General features: G+C 38.7%; 1 long non-coding RNA gene across 2 annotated transcripts; it reads left to right on the top strand.

The window, feature by feature from the left end:
• On the top strand, positions 1 to 20,645 carry LOC148847881 (uncharacterized). 2 transcript variants are annotated; one of them, XR_016101176.1, is made up of 5 exons: positions 1 to 212; positions 491 to 807; positions 4,576 to 4,671; positions 19,998 to 20,097; positions 20,193 to 20,645. It is a non-coding gene; the product is annotated as an uncharacterized LOC148847881 (long non-coding RNA). The 2 variants fall into 2 exon arrangements; XR_016101175.1 differs by lacking the exon at positions 4,576 to 4,671.
• Positions 20,646 to 20,950: the final 305 nt, after the last annotated feature.

Genomic DNA, 20,950 nt, shown 5'->3' with positions numbered 1-20,950 from the left:
ACGTCTCAGTTCTCGCTCGTAGCGTCACAGCCTTTCCGAAGACAAAAGTAAGTGGCACGGGACTACGGGAGGGAACTGAGTGAAGAGAATAGCAAGTCAGTCACTAATGATGGAGAAGCCGAGGCAGAAGCAAGTGCTTCAAGTCTGAAGATCTCTCTCGGAAAGTTGCAGCCCAGTCCGACTGTATTAAACTCCAGTCCATAAATTTGGAGGTTTTCTCTTTTATCTCTCAACTCTTTTTATTTTTCTTTTTGGTTTTATATAACCTTTTTGATGTTGTTAGTTGATGATACATCGTTCAATTTTATTCCTTTTCCTGTTTATTTGATATTTTCACCGAAAACAGGACCTTGGTTTTTTTATTTCTATATCTGGCTATACCTTGTTCACCTTAATTTCTGTTTCTCGACTCTTGTTGCTATTTCACAGTTTTGGTGGTTATTATTTTTTCTTGTGAGGGATAAGTAATACATGTCTGCACATGCCTCAGGAGCTTCGATGATGGATTTCCAAACTTTTTTATTAACAGTGCCCAAGATATTCGAGGCCAGCATGTTGCTTTTTTGGCATCCTTCAGCTCCCCAGGTGTCATCTTTGAGCAGCTTTCTGTCATATTTTGCCTTGCCACGGCTGTTTGTTGCTTCTTTCACATTGGTTCTACCATTCTTTCCAACTGGTTCTTTTGAGCGGATGGAAGAGGAAGGGGATGTTGCAACTGCATTTACCATGGCACGAATATTATCAAATATATCCATATCAAGGGGTGGCCCAACTAGTTTAGTCATTTATGATATACATGCTTTGCAGGTTGGTATTTCTTACCATTAAACCATTAAATAGGAGAGCAACCTTATCCATACTTCATGAAGTATATTATCTTCTTCTGTCTCACACGTTACATTGGCAATGTTAACCTGTGATCCATTAAGTATAAAAGGAGGTCTACATGAAAGGTGTATAAGAGTATACAAGTATTACCATGAATCCCATAACAAAAAATTAAGTAGGCATAATGGTTATGCCCCTTGAGTCTAGCCATTGAAAATGATTCTGCAAACTCTATCAGAGCATTCTCTTTTATATGAGTTTTGGATTGTCCACATAATTCATGTTCCAACTTTCCACATTATGTTGCTTCCTTTCTCTGGAGCGTCATCACGAAACTTCTGACCTAGTTAAATGTGCATATTTTTTTCTCAGCTTGAATACTTTCTTCTTTAATTTTTGTTATTATGACAGAGCAAAGGAGATTTTCAATATCCCTATATAGGCCAATATGACAGAGCCTCATGCACTGGGCTGCCTATTTTATAGGGAGCTATGGTTGCTTCCATTATTATTTTGATGGTATTTTACTAGTAAGTCTGGGGATGGGTAAAAGAGTTAAGTGAACTTTATTTTCTTCTTCTTGATAAAGATGCCAAAAAGAGATTTATTTAATAAATTAATAGTAAGGGAAACTAATCTGTTGTTTCTTAAGGAACCCAAATTCCTGGGTTTGGTGGTCTTTTTTGGCAGTCTTTGCTCTCACTGATATGAAGAACTTGGGATTGGATCAGATTTTTAGATTTTATGTCTTGCTTGGGAAAAATACTTGTGTAGGCGGTTGTTATAATAATATAATGTCATCTTGTTGCGTACAATGTTTGGTTTGAAGAGTTTTATGTGAGAATGCATCTTTGTATCTTACCTGATTGGGAATTCAGAGTAACTAATATGTTCTGGTTAATCAAGATCTGGATCCAAAGTCTATTTTAATGATCCTGGTGTTGTGGTTAGCAGAAAGTGGGATTCTTTACCTGGAAGACAATAGGCACAGTGTTTGGGGATGGGAAACCATGGGAGGTTTATTGGTTGTTTCTGATTGTAATTGTGTTGTTTCAATAAATTCTTGTGTCGATTCTTTTGTTGTATGGCGTCTTATTTGAGTTGTTGGGGTTCTTTTCTCTATAGCTCACAGTTTTTATTTGATAAGTAGCAGATAATTTTATTATTTCAATAAAAAATTGACAGACACAAGTGCCATACAACCCTTTAGAGGCAATGACACATTACAAAGAAGCGCATAACATCTCAACCCTATTTATCCCCTGTTTTACAAGGGTATCAGCCGGGGCATTTGGTGATCTTCTAACCTATCTGAAGCTGATTCCCAATTGATTTGCTAGGTATCCATTATTCTCATAGCTAGTTTGTTATTTCACACGCCAAAGCTGTCCATTCTCAACCAGTTTACCACTAACAAGGAACTACCTTCAACCTCAAAGTCTCTGAAGCCTAACTGTTTTGCAACCTTCAATCCTTGCTGTAGAGATAATATTTCTGCTCTCAAAGAATCTCCATGATCAATTGGTCCTGAGTACAGAGCCACCAATCTGTATTAATGGTTTTTGAATGCTACATCTATTCCAGAGGAACCTGGGTTGCTGCTAGGAACTGCCATCAAAGTTCAGTTTAAGCCTGTGTGTGAGAGGAGTCCACTCCTCAAGTAAAATGTGCCTCCATGTAGAAGAGGTTGCCACCACTGACCAACCCTAATAATATCATCCACTGTAATCCTTGAAGAACTCTAGAGTTTTCACCCAATAAGCTACCTTCATGGTAATATTTTCAATGATGGTCTCCTTGGATTTCATCTTCTCCTAGAATATTCTACTATTCCTCTTCTCCCAAACCATCCACAATACAGCTGCTCTAAGTAGCTCTCCACATGATTCTTCCCTTTTTTGGCTGCATCAGGAAGCTAGGATCAAAGAGAAAGGTTTCTAGGAGGAGTCAACCTGCAACTAAAGAGGGAAGAAAATCATTCCCAAATACTAGATACAAAAGCACGGGAGATTAGTAATTGGGTTGCAGTCTAACCACTAGACTTACAAAAGATAAAATTGTGAGGGGAAAGGTGGTCCCCTCACAAGAAAATCAACACGTGTGAGTTGTGACCTTCTCCAAAAGAAAATCTTGGGAAGACTCTTCATCTCCCCCCACACATGTATCTTATGCTTGAATGAAGGAGAATCAGCCAATCACTTACTTCTTCACTGCAAGGAATCCAAGAAGATTTGGCATCACTTTCTGGAGCTGGCAGGATATAGCTGGGTTGCACCGGAGAATATTCAGGATTTCATTAAACAATGGCAAAGCAGAGGGTTAAGTAAAAGAGGTAAAACTTATTGGCAAACAATCCTACATGCGGTGATGACATGATGTGGGGTGTGTGGGAAGAAAGGAACAACTGCCTTTTCAGTAACAAGTCAAAAACTCATGAGGAACCAGCCTCTCAAATCACCTATCATTGTAATCTTTGGGGTACCAATTCTGATCTTTTTAGAGGATTATCGGTGAACAACCTCAACAGAATCGCTCAATTCTTTCTTTTTCTCTCAACATCACCCGCCTGCCGTCCCCCGTGGGTTAGGAGTAAGAAGGGAAGGAGGGTTGTTTTTAAATTTTGATGGGAGTGCATCAGGTTGTCCAGGAGTTGCTGGCATAGGAGGCATATTAAGAGATTAAGGGGGTCTGTTATCTGGACTTTCAGTGGTCCAATAGGTGTCGCTGACTCCACCAAGGCGGAAATGTTGGCAGCCCTTATGGGAATCAGAATTGTAAGAAATCTGGGCATTCAAAGTTTAACCAAATCTGATGTGGATTCCAAGGGATTTAAACTCTGTTGCAGATGGCCTAGCTAAAATAGGTGCCCATTTGGATGTCTTATATAGTGATAAATCTGTTATCTTCGGGGGCTTTTCCCCTTGCCATGTACATTTTCTCATGTACCTTATCTTTTATCAATAAAATCTATTATCTTTTCTCAAAAAAATAAAAAAAATGAAGCATTTCAAAAGACCATCTCCCTGCAAAAGCCCTGACTTTAGGAGGCACATGTTCTAAACTTCTTTCATGGGAAAAGATAGGTCAAAGCTGGAAGGCTGCACAAACACATTGAAAAATGAGGCACAAGAAAACATGGAGGAGACCAAATCATACTACCCAAACAAGAGGGATCCAAAAGAACACCATTAAACAAAGACAAAAAAGGTCGAAGAGAGCAGAAAACTCCCCTTCCCTACGGCAGTACGAATTCTCCTAAAACCAATTCCTCTCAAAGAAATGTTTCCAAACCTTTACTCTCTTTCCAGCTCATGGAGTTTTATTAGCTGTTTTTCTTTAAATGGAAATCTTATAATCTTCTCCTTTATATTTTACTTTTATACACCTTTTGGCCTTTAATGCAGCCTTTGTTATCAACTAAACTTAAAAAAGAAAGTGACAAATAGATTGCATATGGAGCTTATTAGTCTCCTTTTGTTCTTTTCTGTCGTATGATTTACTTTTGTAAAATATTAGAAATCATTCTACCAACATCTTTGGAGTTCTGTCTGAATCCACATGGATTAGAGTACATATGTGCACCTGCATGTGTGTATATGTTTGTTGGAAGGTAGTGCTGTGCGAATACCTGCATGGCTTTTCACTTTTAGCTGTAGAACATGATCCTAATCTCAAATTTTTTCCTAGCTTTCAGTTGTGTGTAGGTTAAATACTGCTCTCAGATGTTTCTTTCTTGATTTTACACAGGAAAGATTTTATTTTAGTGGTCAAGTTTTGCCACTTTTTTAAACTGGGATACCTCTGTTGAAGCAACGTCTTCACCAGTTGCCAGATGCTGATAATGTCAGTTAATTCCAACTTCCCTCCTTGCATAGATAATAAAATTTACTGATGTTGAATTTGATGTGCTACTGATATTGTATCAGATGCCATTGTTTTATTGTTGATGTGCCATCCTTTTAGCTATTATTTCAACAGGGCTATTGGGCATATGGATCCTAAGAGGAACTCTGAACCTGTGACAGTGGACAAACCCTTTTAATCATTGCAGACAGAATTTTATTAATATTGAAATTTCCTTGCATTGATATGCCAATGCCAAAAAAAAAAAAAAAAAAAAAAAAAAAAAGAAAGATGTGCCAAAAAGGAAAAAACCAGAATATGTTAACTCTTAATGTCTCACTAGCTACACCCACTTGACATCAAAACTACGTCTGCTCATCCTTTGAAGTGATTTTGAGTGAAAGTCCTGACCATTATAAAAGAAACTATTGCCAGTACTTTTTATGAAAAGGACAAGATTGATCTTCAAGTATTCTAAGGTTCCTTTTCCTTCCAAATGTCCCATAAAGTTGCGAAAGGTGTCATTCTCCATGTGTAAGCAGATCATGTTTTAGAGTTAGCAATTTACCATACACTAACATTCTTCCCTCCTTGTCCTTCTCTTACCTGTGTGTATAAAGTACTAAAGGTGATCAATTTCTTTATGTTTGTTCCTCCTTCAAAAGGGCTTCTGCTTCCTTGGTAAATGTCTTGGTAGAAGATATGGTTTCTTGGAAATGAGGTTTATTTGTTTTTAAGTAGGTATGTAACTAAACCAGAAATTCCTAACGAATGAAGATACCCATTCATTCTGGTATAAATAGTTACTATTTGTCCGTTTACCTTGAGTGAGGCTAATTGGGTTTGAGGAACTCACATAATTGTTGACCTCTTGCCAATTGATTCTAAGTGGTTTATCATTATCAGACGCAAAATGTGCAAAGGCTTATAACTCTATGAGTTGAAATGGTTATAATTTTAATTTGCCCACTACTTATTTTATTGCTTTAATTTGAGCTGCGAATCTTACTTTAGAAACAGAAATACCCACATTAATAGCAGGTTATGTTAATAAGAGAACCTACCTTTGTAGAAGATAATCGACCTTCATAAGGGGAGGAAGAAGCAACATCAGAATAGTAGTTTTCAAGGCGCCAAGGTAAATCTAGGTGATAGGGGGGGTGCCTTGTTGCCTAGTCCTAGGTGATGGAATTTTTTACATAGAAACCATGAATCCTAGGGTTTTTCATATGTTCCATAGCAACCGGTAACCATCTTTCATTGATAATTATGTATAAGCTTGATGTTAAAACGTATAAAATCAACATATTTGTGGGAAGAAAAAGAAGAAAGAAAAGAAGGTTCTGAAATTATAGGGGCTGAGCCCCTATTTTTGTCTAGAAAATGGGAAAAAAGGAGTGGAAGAAGAAGAAGAAGATGATGATGATAAAGAATGCATTGATTGGACAGAATTTTAAGTTTTTCCTAGGTTGGGTGTTTGAGTGTTCAAGACAGCATAAACCCACATGTTTGTTGACTAAATCCTAACAAATAAAAAAATAGTTAAAAAAAAGTAGTATGTAAACCCACAAAGCTTGGTACAAAAGCATGTAAATGCAAATTTGTGCCTCCATCTGGGTGACCAGAGTTCAAATCTTGGAAACAACTTCTCTGTGTATCTGCAGGTGTAAGGCTGTGTACGTCTGTCCCTCCCCAGACCCCACATTTGTGGGAGCCTCATGCACTGGGCTGCCTCCTTTTAATATGGGGAAATCAGAAATGGAGGCACAACTCTTTTTTTTTTTTTTTTTTTTTTGAGATCTTGGATATAGGTACAGGTATCCCAGCCTCTCTGTTTATCTGCAGGGGATGGCATATGTATTATATTATGTACTTTGATGCCTAGATATGAATATTGACATAGATATGGGGAAATGGAAGTGAGGGTAGGCCTTGGTGCAATGGTTGGGTTGCTCCATGTGACTTAGGTGACCAGGGATCAAATCTTGGAAACAGCCTCCCTTTGTATCTGCAGGGGTAAGGCTGTTTACATCTGTCCCTCCCCAGACCCCGCATTAGTGGGAGCCTTGTGCACTGGGCTGCCTCTTTTTTATATCAGGAGATGGAGGCACAACTCTCTATTTTTTGAGATCATGGATATGGGTACAGGTATCCCATTTAATATGATTATATAATGCTTTTGTACCAAGCTTTATGAGGGCCACCAGGCACCTCACAAGAGTCAAGCCTGTTTTCTCATGCTTTCAGTCCGAGATTTTTCTATTGCATCAAGCAATGGTGAAAATTTTCTCATGTTTTTAAATCAAGTTTTTGAACTTATTGTTGCATTTGGCAAGAATGTAAATGCAAATTTGTTCAGTACAAAGCAGATAGAGGTTAAATGTACTACTGTTTTGTTGTGCATTTGTACTGAACAAATTTGTGTTTGCACTGTTGCGACCAAATGCAGCTTAAATTTCATTTCTCAGTACTTGCACTTTGTCAAATTTAATTAGACTTCTAAAATATACAGATTCTTTGTAGTATGATATATTTGATATTATTTGTTAGAACATACCAGTTTACATATTTGGACCAATGTTTTGAAAAGCAAACTGGACGGTGACCCAGTTTTCTTCTTGGGTGATGGGCCACCGGTTTGACCATCCGGTTGAATGGGTCAGAGTCAGATTGTTAAAAAGAATAATATCATTTGAGCCCTTAGATCAGAATGTTAGGGCATGAGCATTATATATTTTTGGATCAAGAGGAGGAAAGGCTACCTTCTGCTGCTTCCGTTGCCAGTTGTTGTTGCCATTGATTGTCAGTGAGGCTCTCTCTCTGTCTCCCTTTTCTTTCCTCTTTACTTGTTTACAATATTTTTAATATTTTATAAATATTATAAGTTAATAATTATATAAAGGTGATATAATATGTTCAATGTATTTGAACCGTCATCTGGTTTGAATGGTTTGCCAGTTTAACCATCTGGGTGAAAAAGGTTGTATTTCCAGTTTTGAGGTAAACTGGGTCCATCTTTCACTTCGAGTGATGGGTCGAATGATCCAATTACCCAGGTCAACGACAGGTCACAGACATTGATTTCAAGCATAATGCTATAAAAGTATTATCTAGAAGTGTCCATGCAACATCTAATCTGAAATCAGGTATGTATAATGCCTAGCTATGTTACCTGGATCGACAAGACAGCAGGAAAGGTGTCAATTACAGGTATGAGATGTCCAGACTGGTACACTATGCATATACTAGTATCTAGGTGACCTAGAGACTAGTTCATTTATTCACAAGTTTTTTATATCTAGCAATTTTTATATAGATAGGAAGAGAATGCCCTTTGCACTTGTCTTTAGACATTGGTAACAGCTATCAAGGATTTTCATGAACAGCATGACATTTTACACACTGGGAATTTGCAGGATATATGTTTTAGACCAATTGGACCATTCAGGCATTCAATAGGGGTGCAACTCAGGCAGATTGGGTTGGGTTGAAGGTCAACCTAGGACCAACCTTAAAGGTTTAAACCTCGGGCTCTGGCCTACCCAACCTGGGTTTAAGCCCAAGTTTATCAATCCAGGCCCAACCTGAGCTTAACCAAACACCAAGGATCAGAATTTCACAACATATCAGCCTGTATCGTCCAATACACATCGTATTGACAGATCATCAATACCCTTAATAAGGGGCTTTTGGGGTTTTGACCAGTTTTAAGGTGTAGACAGGCCTAAGACCAACCCCTTGACTAATTTGGAGAAAATAACTAGCAAAAAAAAAAAAAAAAAAGAAGAAGAAGAAGAAGTAATGTGCAGCAATTGAAGAATAGGCTGGGAAAAAGCTACGAGGGTTGAACCTTGGTGGAAAGGGTGAATTTCAAAAATTCTTGAATTCAACCCAAGGAGAGACCAAATCTCTCACAAGAAACAATTTATCCTCAAGGATCAATTTAGAATATCATGCCAAATTAATTTCCAGCAGTTGGGTAGTGAGTTACCTGATACAGAGTTCACAAGTGCAGCTCCCTAGGTGGTAAACACACCCAAAGAATCAAGTCCAAAAGATATCCAAAGCTGAAGACGACACAACCGAAATCTTGGAGGTCAAACTTGCTGAAGTTTGAGAGAATTGATGCTAACAAATTCACTCCAAAGATTGGACCAAATTCAGCAATGAAGTAACTCTGGTATGTCTTCAAAAAGCTGAAGCTTTTCTGCAAAAAATAGGGTAGGAGAAGAAGAAAGGAGCCTCCTTATCACTTAGGTCAAACTAGGGTTTCTTTTGCAAGAAAGCTTGTCTTGATTGCTTAACCCAGTCTCCCTCCTCTATATCTTCTATTGCTTAAGCTCTAAGAGTCCAAGTAGAAGTTTCCTAATCACTCTCTAGCTGATTAAGAAAGCTACAAATTAGGAAACTGTCATAACCAACTTGGGATAAGAGAGAGATCTAGTTAGTTTCCTACTTCATCGTTAAGTTTTTGTTAGTGTAGGGGTATTTCTGTCTTTATACTTATGTTGAGGTTGCTGATCTGTAATATTATATTAGAACTAGTGACCCTCACTTAAATAAGGTCGCTTGTGTCTTTTCCATTATGTTAGTAGTATAAAACATGTCTGGCCGAATGGGAGAGGTGATTTTTTCCCTTATTCGAACCAGACTTTGCTTCTCTCCTTTTCTCCTCCTTTATCTCTCTCTCCTTCTTTCTTCTTTCTTATTCTCTCTTCTTGGCTGTTATCAGACTAACAGAACTCAAAGGCAGGCCGAATTATAATATGGTATCAGAGCACAACTAAGCAACTTGGATCTGCCCAGATTTCTGTTTTCTGCGCACTCAATCTAGGGTCTTCTCTTGATTTCTCTGCCATCAATTGGAGATAAGGGAAAGGGCTGAAAAGGAGTGGTCGCCCTCTTCCCTTGGAGGTTTCTATGCCTCCAGTTGTGCTGTTCATGGTCGGTTGTTGTGGTTTCTAAGGAGCCCTCCCCTAATCGATGAAGAGAAGAGGGCTGATTCGTGTGATGCAATGGGTGTTGTGTGGACTGATTTTCTTCTTGTGTGGTTTGTTCCTCGGGTGATGAGGTAAGAGATTTCTATGCATATTTTTGTTATGAATCAAATAAGAACTATGCTTCAGATCATATGATGGGATTTCAGACTGTAGTGTGTTAGGGTTTATGCTGCTTTTTGTGTGATTTAAAGGGGGAGTGGTTCTCATATAGTGGTGAGATTTCAGGTAGTCGTAGGGTAGGGTTTGTGGTGTAAGGAGTGCACCTTCAGCAATAACAAGTGCTGAAACCAGTGTGATCAAGTAGTGTGCAGTGTGCCGAATTCAACAATGGGAGATAACAGTGATAGCAAATCTAATGTGATGATACCTACTGACTACCTGAATGTTCAAATGACCTCCATTAAACTGAATGGAGAGAATTATGTACCTTGGGCTAAATCTGTAGAAGTTTTTTTGAAGGCAAAGAAGAAGGTGAAACACATAAGGGAGGAGAAACCCCTCCACTGATTCTCATGAGTATGAAGACTGGGAACAAGAGGATGCACAGATTATCACGTGGTTATGGAACAGTATGGAACCCAAAATTAGTGTAAATTTCATATTTCTTGACATTGCCAAAGATGTATGGGACCATGCTAAGAAGTTGTATTCTGATCAAGACAATACAACCAGAGTATATCAGTTGTATCAGGAATAGTTTAATCTGCAACAGGGCAATAAGAGTCTTGAGGAGTACTATGCTAGTATGAGAAACATTGGTAATGAGTTGAATGTTATCACCCCCTCACTTCTGATGTCAAAATTCAGAAACAACAGAGAGAACAACTTGATGTGACTCGATTTTTGGTGGGGCTGAAATCTGAGTATGAACCAGTGTAGGCTCATATACTAGGAGGGTCATCTCTCCCTTCCTTAGAAGAGGTGTTTGCTCGACTTTGGAGAACTTCCATTGGATCTACTGAGAACTCTAATGTTTCTGGTAGATCAACCTTTACAGTGTCCAGGGGCCGTGGTGTTAGAGGTGGAGCTCGAGGAGCTCAGTCTGGCCGTGGTGGTAGCTGTTGTCCAGTATATGGCCGGAGTGGTGGTGGTGGACCTACATATAACCGTGGCGGTGGTCGTACTGGAGGTAGAGATTCAGGGGGAGCCCGTGGCAGAGGACATGGCTCAGGTCCGAGGAGATGTACTCATTATGGTATGGATGGACATACCATTAATTATTGCTATGACTTGCATGGTTCACCCTCAACTTGGGCCAATCATGCCCGGGTCCGAGGAGATGTACTCATTGTGGTATGGATGGACATACCATTAATTATTGCCATGACTTGCATAGTCCACCCTCAACTTGGGCCAATCATGCCCTAACTAGTGACACTAGTTTCAGACAGGAGAATCGTTTAGTTGATCAGATGCCGCCTATGGTGAGTATGAGAGGTTTGTCCAATCCACATCTCAGCAGAACATGGCTACTTTCGCACACTCAGGTATGGCTTGTTTGGCATCCACACCCAATCCTTGGATTATTGACTCTGGAGCCTCCGATTACATGACTGGAACTCCAGGTGTGTTTTCTTCCCTCTCTCATTGCTTAACATCACAATCTGTTACCCTTGCTAATGGTTCCACATCCTCGATTTGTGGTGTTGTCAGTGTTAATTTGACTCCCTTATCTTTATCCTCAGTTTTGTATATCCCTAAATTTCCATTTAACCTTATGTCTATTAGTAAGTTGACCAAGTCACTCAATTGCTCTATTACTTTTTACCCTTCTATGTGTGTTTTTCAGGATCTCAAGACGGGGGATAAAGATTGGTGGAGGGCATGAAGCCGGTGGATTGTTTTATCTTGACGGTGGTGGAAGAACATCAACAGATCTTCAGCCATCTCTCTCTCATCTCCAGTGGCATTGTCGATTTGGTCATCCTTCGCTGAAAGTTTTGAAATCTTTGGTTTCTTCGTTGAGTCAACTTTTTGTTTTAGATTGTGAGTCGTGTCAGTTGGGAAAACATCATCGTGTTCCCTTTAGTCCTAGGGTTGATAACTGTGTGTCGAGTCCTTTTTCTTTGGTTCATTCAGATGTTTGGGGTCCTTATAAAGTGATGTCATACAATGGATATAGATATTGTCATTTTTGTTGATGATTTTTCAAGGATGATGTGGCTCTATTTAATGAAAGAAAGAAGTGAATTGTTTACCATCTTCCAAAAATTTTATGCTGAGATTTGCAATCAATTTAGTGTTCACATTAAAATTTTTCGTTCTGATAATGGCCGTGAATATTTCTCTTCATCATTTCAAGAATACTTGGACCAACATGGCATTATACATTAGACCTCATGTACCTACACCCCACAACAAAATGGGGTGGCTGAGAGAAAGAATCGTCATTTTTTGGAAACAACACGATCCCTCATGCATCACATGAATGTTCCCAAACCCTTTTGGAGTGATGCGGTGCTTACTTCTTGATTCTTGATTAATCGGATGCCCACGTCTATCATTGATGGTCATTCCCCATTCACTACCTTATTTCCCATTTTGTTGTGGGAACAGATGGTCATTCCCCAAAAGTGCATCTTCCTTGTTTCCCACCTTGTCTCCGTTCACTACCTTGTTTCCAAAAGATGGTCAAGAATCGCCATTCCCCATTCACTACTTTGTTTCCCACCTTGTCTCCGTTTCCTCTTTCTCCTCGGGTTTTTGGGTGTGTCTGCTTCGTCCATAATTTGGGCCCCGGGAAGGACAAGTTAGATGCACAATCCATTAAGTGCATCTTCCTTGGCTATTCCCGGACCCAGAAAGGGTATAAATGTTACCATCCTAGTTATCGACGTTCCTTTGTATGTGCTGATGTTACCTTCTTTGAGTCTACTCCGTTTTTCTTGGGGTCCGGTGATGCTTCTTCCTCCTCATCACCTCCCCTTCTTCTACTTCCAGTTGTTGATTCTGTTCCCCTTGTTCCAGTCGTGACCAAGTCCTTGCCTCCAGTGCCGCTACTTGTTGAACGCCCACCTATCCGTCAAGTGTATACACATTGCCCACATGTACCGGTTGCTACTCCTCTGGCTCCATCACCGTCGACAAATCTGCCAGTTGTATCCGCACCAGCCCCAAACCCAGTATCTGATCTTGATCTTCCCATTGCCTTGCGGAAAGGTAAACGCACTTGTACCCTTCATCCTATCTCTAATTATGTTTCACTCACTCACCTTTCTGCTTCCCATCGCCAGTTTCTCTTTGTTATCCTCAGTTGTTGTTCCTAAGGATGTCTAGGAAGCCCTTGCCTCTCTAGGATGGTGCCATGCAATGGAAGAACTCTCAGCTCTAATTCATAATCATACTTGGGACCTCACCTGATGGTAGTGTTGAGCGATTGAAAGCTAGATTGGTTGCGAAAGGGTACTCCCAAACCTATGGTATTGACTATAGAGAGACCTTCTCCCCAGTTGCTAAGATAGGTTCGGTTTGTGTTGTGATCTCTCTTGTTGCTATGTATGATTGGCCCCTCTATCAGCTTGATATCAAGAATGTTTTTTTGCATGGTGATTTGCTCGAGGAGGTCTACATGGAGCAACCACCGGGGTTTTTTGCTCAGGGGGAGCATGGTAAGGTATGCAAACTAAAGAAGGCTATATATGGGCTTAAACAGTCTCCTCGAGCATGGGTTGGTAGGTTCAGTGAGGTGGTAAAGAAGTTTGGTATGAAACAGTGCCAACTTGATCATTCCGTCTTCAACCATGACTCTCAGGCAGGAAAAATCCTATTGGTGGTGTATGTAGATGATATTGTTATTATCGGGAATGATAAAATGGGCATTGACAGGTTGAAGACTTTTCTACAGGAACATTTTCAAACAAAGGACCTTGGTAAATTGAAATATTTCTTGGGGATAGAAGTGGCAAGATCTAAGCATGGTATTAATTTGTGTCAGAGGAAATATGTGCTTGATTTGTTGGAGGAAACAAGTTTGTTAGGTGCTAAACCAACTGAAACACCTATGGAAACAAATACTAGGTTGAGCAGTGGTATGGGTGAAGTGTTGGAAGACCCTGGCAGATACCGATGACTTGTAGGTAAACTGAACTACCTAACCATTACTCGGACAAATATTTCATTTGTGGTTAGTGTGGTAAGTCAATTCATGCAAAAACCTCTGGTTCCTCGTTGGGATGCTGTTCTAAGAATTGTGAGGTATTTAAAAGGGGCTCCTGGTCGTGGTTTTATATACAAAAGTGGGGGAAAACTTGAAATAGAAGGATATTTTGATGCTGATTGGGCCAGTTCTATGTTTGATAGGAGGTCTACCACAGGCTATTGCACTTTTCTTGGGGGTAATCTGGTGACATGGAAAAGTAAGAAGCAGACAGTCGTGGCGAGAAGCAGTGCAAAGGTAGAATATAGAGCTATGGCACATACCGCTTGTGAATTAGTGTGGCTAAGGAACCTTCTACTAGAGATATGATACAATATTAACACTCCAATGAAGCTCTATTGTGACAATTAGGCTACAGTTCATATTTCTTCTAATCCGGTGTTTCATGAAAGAACCAAGCACATAGAGGTTGATTGTCACTTTGTGAGAGAGAAGGTGCTGAATGGAGTGATAGACACTGCATATGTTAACACAGAGAACCTGTGGGCAGACTTATTTACAAAAGGGTTGAGTTGGGGAAGAGTGGACTACATATGTAACAAACTGGGATTATATGATATATATTCACCAACTTGAGGGGGAGTGTTAGTGTAGGGGTATTTCTGTTTTTATACTTATGTTGAGGTTGTTGATCTGTAATATTATATTAGAACTAGTGTCCCTCACTGAAGTAAGGTCACTTGTGTCTTTTCCATTATGTTAGTAATATAAAACATGTCTGGCCGAATGGGAGGTGATTTTTACCCTTATTCGAACTAGACTTTTCTTCTCTCCTTTTCTCCTCCTTTCTCTCTCTCTTTCTTTCTTCTTTCTTCTCTCTTCTTGGCTGTTATCAGACTAACAGAACTCAAAGGCAGGTCGAATTATAATAGTTTTTAACAAACTACCTAGTCAAACTAGGAAGAAGTTGGAAACAAAATTGCTTCTTAAATAATCCTATTCTCTTATTACTTTGACCGGTTATTTTTCGGGCTCGAACAAAATTTCAAGCCTGCGTGCTTGGGCTCAGGCTTTCTCAAATAAGCCCAGCTCAATACTATTACATATAATAAAAAAGTACTTATGTTATATATAATAAATATATATAATATTATTTGTTTCTTAAATTATTAATAAATATTAATTCACTATTAGGAAATACAAATTAGTCTATTAATTTATTAAATTATTACTAAATTAATATACTATTAGTTTATAGAAATACATTGAAAATAAGACATTTTGTGTGCAAATTGGGCTTCGGGTTTTATTATAAGGGCTAGGCTCAGGCTCAAGATCTAGGCCTGATGGTTGGGCTAGGCTCGGGCTCAGGCCCACACATTTTCTATTGATAAAGAGGCATAGCCCGACCTGGCCCATGAATAGGTCTACCCACATAGATCTCAATTTAAACCAAAAAGGGTTCAACCCACATACTTCATGGTTGGAATTCACTAGGTCAAACTTAGTGAATCGTCCCAATACTAATTAGGTCCAAATTCGACCCAATAAATGTCATAAAATTGATTTGGGTTTTAGGTGCCCTATGAGCCCAAGCTCAATGGCCTAAGCTGAGAAATGCCCATCAGATTATTAGCCCAACAAGGCATTTGCAATTAATCTCGTAGCCAATAACATCCAAAACATTGTTGATAGGGAAGAATCTCTTCCCTGATTGCAAGGTGCAATGTCACACCCTCCACTCAAATGGACATTGGGATTAAAACCATTTTGCAATCTCTTTATCAAAACAACTATTTATAAATATAAGTACGCTTTGCAAAACTGATTTCAAATCAAGTTAAAATCTTCTGCTGGTAGTTTTAGGTTTCCATCAGAGAGAGTGTATATCGGGATATTCTCTATGTCCGACATATTGGCTGAGAGGAATTCAAGGTTATTTTTAGACAAGGAGAGTACTAAGGAAACTACCACAGAAGAGGTCTTCAACAGAGTAGTGCATTGGACTAAATCCTTGGAGCTTTTTAAGGATTTTCCAATGGAAGATTTCTTAAGAAACTGGAAGGAAATTACTTCTTCAACCCTGGTTAAGAATGCCTTAATTCCCTCTTAGGCACCCCTAACTAATGGGTATATTAAATTGAACTTTGATGGGAGCAGTGTTGGAAATCCAGGGCCGTTAGGAATTGGAGGTATTTTTAGGGATGAGGAAGGGAAGTTTGTTGCCTTATTCTCAGGCTCAATTGGAGAAGCTGACTCTCTAAGGGCTGAACTAATGGCAGTCTTGGAAGGGGTTAAAAGGGCAAAGGAGATAAGTATTCGTAAATTAATCTTAGAAGGTGACTCCAAATTAGTGGTGGGATGGTTGAATGATGAGAGGAACGACCTTTGGAATTACAACAATGAAAGGAAAACGTTCAAGTGGTTAACACAACATATTTCAAAGTGGTATGGCTCAAAAGAAGTGCCAACTCCATTGCTGATGGCTAGCAAAGCAAGGGGTGAATAGGGATGTTATATTTTGGGCTCAATTTTAGTTGCTTTTATTCTTGTATTTTGGTATGATTGTACTTCTCTGGAGAGCTAAGAGAGTTTATCTCTTCCTTATTTTGTTATTGGCTTTGATTTTTTAATAAAGTTATCATTATTGATAAAAAAATACTCACTCAAGTACTTTCCAAGTCTACTCCAACATACCCAGGTATTTGACCCCAAAAGGATCTCACGGGTTGGCATATCAAAAGTAGGTCAATCCAACCCTTAGTGTGGCATCACAATCAAGTCAGGAGATTAAGTGCAACTTTCCAATTTGACCCCTCTATCTCCAAGGTCCAAGGTTCAATTGAAATGGTTCCATTAAGTGTTTCTTAAATACCCTTTCACTATACCTTAGGTTTAAACTGAGCAGTTGAGCTAGATTGCTCCACCAATTCGACAGTACAGGAGTGTTGGCCTTGATATGATGAACTCCCCAAGTTCATCATTTGGATGAGTACATTTAAGCTTACATAAGTCTCATAAGTGTACAACTAAGAGTGGTACAGTAGCTGAAACCATCAGAGCTATTCACAGATTAAGTGGATGATCTGTTAAGGAAATGGGGAAAGATTGTTAGATACGCCAAGGTCAAAACAGGACTAAGCTTGTCTTGGATCCCTCTCCCCTCTGGTTTTTTGAAACTGAATTTTGATGGTAGTAGTAGAGGGAACCTTGGACATTCAGGGGCCGGGGGTGTGTTTAGGGATGAGAATGGGAATGTTTCAGCCTTATTCTCAGGTCCAATTGGGGTGGGTGATTCTCTTAGAGCCAAGATCTATGCAGTTATGGAAGGTGCCCAAAGAGCAAAGGAGATGGATATATAAGAAGACTTGTAACTGAAGGGGATTTGGTGGTGGTTATAGGGTGGCTGAATAAAAACAATACTGGATTATGGAATTACAACAATGAAAGGAGAAAGTTTTGATGGCTGGTTAAAGACATGGAAGTCAAGATCAGTTGGGTGAAGAGATCAGCTAACTCGTTTGCTGATGGGTTAGCTAAGCAAGGGGTGGCGAGGCAATCTATGTTTTGGGCTCAGTTGTAATTTTAATTTGTATTCTTGGGGGCTCAAGCCTCACTTGGGGAGATAAGAAAGTTTATCTCCTCCTTTGTAATTAATATTTCTGATTGATTAATGAAATGTGTTATTGATAAAAAAATGTACAACTAAGGGGTAATTCACAGAAACACACTATAACACAAAATAATAATGTATTTACTGATTTTATTCAACAATAAATGTTAGTATACATCAATCTGATGGAGCTGAGGGCATACACTGTCTAATAGTCATAACACCTGATATGCAGGTTTGTGTGTATTGGGTGTATCAATACTTTGAACCTTGCCCAACACAACTCAGTTTAGGCTTGGGCTTAGGGTAGGCCAGGCCGGGGTTAGTCAAGCTTGGGTGGGTTGGTTGGGTTTGAAAGAATTTATGTGTATATACTTTTTATATCCATCTTTTATTGGGATTTATGGCAGTATGGCCCAATTTAAGAGTAGAATTGATTGAAAATATGAACAATTTTCATTTACAAATATATATATATATATATATATATATATATATATATATATATACATATTTTATACATACAAACGCATATATAATTAGAAAAAAAATATTTTTGAAGAAATATAATACATGTGATATATGTATGTATTTATTTGGCAGGCTTGGGTTGGGTTGGGGCGGGCTCAGGTCGGGCTACCCGAGATCTCAACCCAAGCCCAACTCAAATTTTGGTCAGGCCTGAGTTTTCTGGCCCAGGCCCAAGTCATAGCCTGAAAACTTAGGCCCAGCGCATGCAAACACTCGGGTTGGGTTGGGTCAGGCTCGGTGCCAACTTGCACCCCTACAATTCAATATGTGCGTTTGTCTCTTGGAGAAAGATATCCCTGCCATTCAAGGAATTGAAGACTAATTAGTGATTGTTTATGGTGCTGATAAAATGGATTAACGTAACCTGTAATCATTTCTGAATCTGTTCTTCTGTAGGATCACTTTAACTGTCTTTATTTGGTGGTTAATCTTGTATAAAATACAGGAAAACAGAGGTGAAACAAGATTTGAAACTTTTTGGACAATGCGGCTAAACAAAAAATGGATAAGCTACGTATATTTGTCTCTTGGAGAAAAATATCCCTGCATTCAAGGAATTGAAGGAGTAATTAGTGATTCTAGTTTATGGTGCTGATTAAATGGATTAAAGTAATCTATAATCATCACCAATTCTGTTCTTGTGAAGGATCACTTAACTGTCTTTATTTGGTGGTTATTCTTGTAAGAAGTACATGAAAACAGAGGAAAAACAAAAGATTTCAAACTTTTTGGACAATGAGGCTAAACAAAAAATGGATTTTTTGATCTTCAAATCAGTTCAATCAGGTCGTACCAAATTCAAACCTTGAACTTTTGAAGGAAGTCCATTAACTTGACATTCATAATAATGATGACACCACGATGGCATGATTGCCTTCTAGCATTTTTTGAATGGTAGTTTCATTGTGGCTGTTGGTCTTCGTTGGTCTCATGATCTTAGGGGTGATCATGGGCCAGGCCCATTCTGGCTGGGGTTCTGGGGTTCCAGTTCTGAAACATAAGCCTGGGCCTGGGGCTGCATGGGCCTATGTCTTATATATATAATTTGTGGGCCTGGGCCAGGCTGAAATGATCACCCCTACTCATGACTATTTCTTCTCTCTTTCCAATATTTAGCAAGGAGGTCTTCCATAAAGTGGATCCTCAAAGAGAGAATGCACAATTGGCCCTCGAAAATTAAAAAGGGAAAAAGAATACTAGATAGACCATAGATGGTAATCTTTTAGCCCCATATGCATATAGCGCCCCCAGTACAACTACTATTAAACAATGTATGACCCATCTCTACATATGATTATAATCAATAGTCCATCCATACGCATATTGGTATCTGAATATGTTCTACATAAGATATGATATATACTTAAGCCTCTTTCTTGATATGCATATTCAAATTCTGCTCCATGGATTATCTGCCCAGTTCAGAATAGTATTGCTACTTGGACAGCCTGAATTGAGAATCTATTAAAATTTGAATGGGGTGTGTCCAGGCCTGTTGTAATTGAAAATTTTTAATATATATACCTTATTTATTGGTGCATTTCCAAGTTAGCAATTTAAAGTTTTATTTTTATTTCAAAGATGAGACAAAGGTTCTCAATTTAACCACACAGCATACATTTCTTACTTGAATACTTGAAATATGCCCCATGAATAGAGGCTTGGATCTTGAGAGAGGAACACATACCATGTATTAGAATACTTGCTTATTGCAAAAACTGCAGCCTAACTTTGGACAGGAGGTGTTCCCGTTTATAATTTGAATAAAATGCAACTTTTCCTGTTGATTGTTAAGGAGAAAACCTCAAGCCTAAGAATTAAGAAATATTTTACTTCTTTTGATATTCTACTACATTCCTCCTCCTCCCAAGATAAATTTCTAATTTCTGTCTGAACATTATAAGTTCATTTCATCTTTGTTACTGATAAAAAGAATGAAGAGGCAATGCAGTCGAAAATAAATAGAACCTGAAAAGGATCTTGTGTGATCATAGTTTTCTAATGAGGGTGTCTGATCCTTGTGCTTATCGAAAAAAAAAAGGTGTCTGATCCTTGCAATTTGCTTGTGCTTGTGTGGCTCTTTTAGAAAGTTTTGGCTGCTCATGGTGCTGCAAAGGTTAGTGCATACGTAACCCATGCTGTTTTCCCCAAGAATTCATATGAGCCATTTACCCACTAAAATGATGGTATTTCCCTGCATCAACTTACATTTACTTTTTTCTTATAAGTCTACATTCTTCTTCTTACTTTGATAGTCTCTAATACCTATCCAATTTCTCAGAGAACTCAGTGAAGGCTTTCACCTACTTCTGGATTACGGATTCCTGCCCCCTGACTGTGAAGGCAATAGCAGGGTCAATAGCAGATGCCCTTCAAATCTGAAATTCATTGCCGGGCTTATGTTGTTGAACATTGATGAGAAAAAATGCATTTAGGAAATAAGGTTTCTTTTTTGGTCTTGATGTAAGCACAATTTATTCCCGAGGCATCTCCAAGATGCACCCAACAATTTTAACTGGTCTTTATTAGGTGGTAGTTAATCTCAGGGATGCATAAAGCTTTCATCAATTTCTTACAGTTTGAATTGCTCAGATTACTAGTCGCCAAGCTTGTCCTTGATCTAATGTAATTTAGCAGCTGGGATTAAGATGCTCATGCCATAAAATATATAAAACGTACATTGTACTTTATATAATATTTATTATGTCATATTATTTGGTATCTCAGATATAAATGAAATTTCTTTGTTCTTTTTAGGCTCTTTAGATGAGTTGTGATTATAAACTGTCGAGTCTCCTGAATAGATTTTTTTAGAGGGGTAAGATTTTTATATCCCTGCCAGTTACGTTTTTTTGGCATATTAAAATTCAACGGTAGGCATCTCTTTGGGAAGTTGAACTGTTGACTTTTTTGATCACGGGGTCATAGGGGTCATAGGTTGTACATTAAATGCATATAAACTTTTGGAGGCCATAGTTTTATAATCAGATGTCCGATTGATGTGTATTTTTTTTTTGTGTAACTTTTCCAAATCTATAC

Source organism: Nelumbo lutea, chromosome 6 (genome assembly GCF_056320005.1).
Source record: "Nelumbo lutea isolate HS-2025 chromosome 6, American lotus-T2T, whole genome shotgun sequence".
In the NCBI taxonomy this organism is placed as follows: Eukaryota; Viridiplantae; Streptophyta; class Magnoliopsida; order Proteales; family Nelumbonaceae; genus Nelumbo; species Nelumbo lutea.
Note: the sequence above shows the minus strand (reverse complement) of the source record. Positions and strands in the feature narration are given on the sequence as shown.